Here is a 2009-nt window from a genome sequence, read left to right on the forward strand (position 1 = left end):
CTGCGGCCCGCAGCCCTCGCGCGAGTGGAAGCCCGCCTCGCAGGCCGCCGCCAGCTTACCTGTCCGCCCGCCGCCCGCCGCCGGCTCCGCGGCTCCGCTCCCGCTCCGCGGCGCTGCTGGCAGCCAGCCGACCCACTCTTCAGTCTGGGGGTCCGGGTAGTCGGGAGCAGCTGCACAGGGCGCGGGAGCGGCACCGGCAGCGGAGGAGACGCGCACGCTCACGCACGTTCACGCACGCCCTCGCACCGGCGCGCGCGCCCTCGGAAGGACGTGGACCCGGAGGGGGCAGCGCGCCGTGTGCGCCGCCTGCGCATGCGCCCGGCGCGCAGGGCGGCCACCCCGGCCGCCAACCGAGCCGCGAGGACCGCCCAGCCTACGTGGCCCGGAGAGCCAACCTGCGGAGGCTCCGCCTCCGAGGGGCGGGCTCGACAGGCAGGGGCGGGGCGCTCTAGGTGGGCGGAGCTCGCCGGAGGGCCGGAAGGTCCCTCTGCCTGCAGGGGCGGGGCGGGCGCGAGCGCGCGCAAAGGGTGCGAGCCGGAGACCCCGACCGGCCTCGGGTGGCTGCTGCGACCCCCGGAAGGCCTTCAGGTGCAGTTAAGGGCCACGCCGAAAGGTAAGTGCAGGATTGACTTGCGGCTGTTTGCTCATCGCTTTGCCCAAGATTGGAAGAAATTCAACTGCCTTTATCAGAGCACTCGAGCTGGCTGGTGGGGGTGGCGGAGACCCCCCCAGAGCCAGTGGTGAGGCGGCGCAAGAGGGCGTTGGTTTCGCTGAACTGACACCGCCCGCCGGCCCGCCCGCATCAGCTGCCCGCGGGGACCTGCGGGGGCGGAAAGGGACTTTCGACTCCACCTCCCCGGTGTGTCCGGCCCTCGACCCGCCGCGGCTGGAAACCTGGTCAGCCTTCCCTGTCGCTCGCTCTTCACTGGTACTTCCCCAGTGTTTGCAGGGGACCAACGACCTCTACACTGAGGGCTGCGGCTGCCACGCTCTCCTCCTCCGCCGTCCACCATTTCCATTAGCAGTGACTTTTGCTGTTGCTGGCTTTAGGGGTCTGGGGTTTTTTTGTTTTGTTTTGTTTTTTGTGTTTAGTTTTTTGCAGTACCGGGGATCAAACTCGGGATATTGTGCTTGCTAAGCTAAGCGCTTATGCCGCTGAGCTATATCCCTGACCTTGTTTCTCTAGGTACCACAGGTGGCCTCCAACTGAACATCCTTCACCTCAGCCTCCCGGATGCTGGAATTGCAGAAGATACACCACAACCATAAGTCACCTTTTAGAAACATGGGGGGGGATAAGTAGATAGCTCAGTAGAATAAGTGCTTCCTAGAAAACGCAAGGTCCAGAGTTCTATCCTTGCTACCACCAAACAAAGAAAATCTTAGAAACATAAACCAACCAGACTTTGTGGGGCCCACCTGTAATCTCAGCAGTAGGAGGATAAGGCAGGTGGATCAAAGTCAAACCCATCCTGGGCAATTTAGCAACTAAACAAGAGCCTGTCAAAAAAAAAAAGCTACAGATGTAGCTCAGAGCAAAGGCGCTGGGTACGATCTCGGTACAAAAAGCAAATGATATCAAAGGCTTCCCAGGACTAAAATCCTGTGTCTTTTTTTTTTTTTTTTTGGTGGTACCAGGGATTGAACTCAGGACCTTGTGCTTGCCAGGCAAGCGCTTGTTCTACTGAGCTATGCAGGCATGAAGCCAAGAGTTTCATCTCCAGCACCACAAAAACAGGATGCCTGTCAAGGGTTGGCAGTTCTTAGTTTTGGAGTCTCATATTTACCTCTGATGTGTCAGGCCCTGTTGTGTGGATGCCCTTTACCTGAATGAGACAGGTGTGCCATCTCCATTCTGAGGCTGTAGGCGTGGCTGCTCCTCCAGATGTGCCTCACCTCCATTTGCTCATTCCAAAAGCTCCCAAAGCATCTCAGCACGCCTTAACTCACTTCAGGGAACAGCTCATCTTTTCCAACAGGTAGAACCACAGTGTCTGAGGGCTGGGTCC

At 59.6% G+C, this 2009-nt stretch overlaps 1 protein-coding gene across 2 annotated transcripts in view; it reads right to left on the bottom strand.

The window, feature by feature from the left end:
• Nucleotides 1-293, bottom strand: part of Dnajc5 (DnaJ heat shock protein family (Hsp40) member C5) — a 57383-nt gene extending 57090 nt beyond the window's left edge. For both annotated transcript variants that reach the window (XR_002818739.1, XM_004644139.2), the window contains exon 1: nucleotides 60-293. The gene's annotated coding sequence lies outside the window, so the exon portion shown is untranslated. The remainder of the gene's footprint in view (nucleotides 1-59) is intronic.
• Between the last annotated feature and the right edge of the window lie 1716 nt (nucleotides 294-2009).

This window comes from Octodon degus, unplaced genomic scaffold, assembly GCF_000260255.1.
Source record: "Octodon degus isolate 3935 unplaced genomic scaffold, OctDeg1.0 scaffold00194, whole genome shotgun sequence".
NCBI lineage: Eukaryota > Metazoa > Chordata > Mammalia > Rodentia > Octodontidae > Octodon > Octodon degus.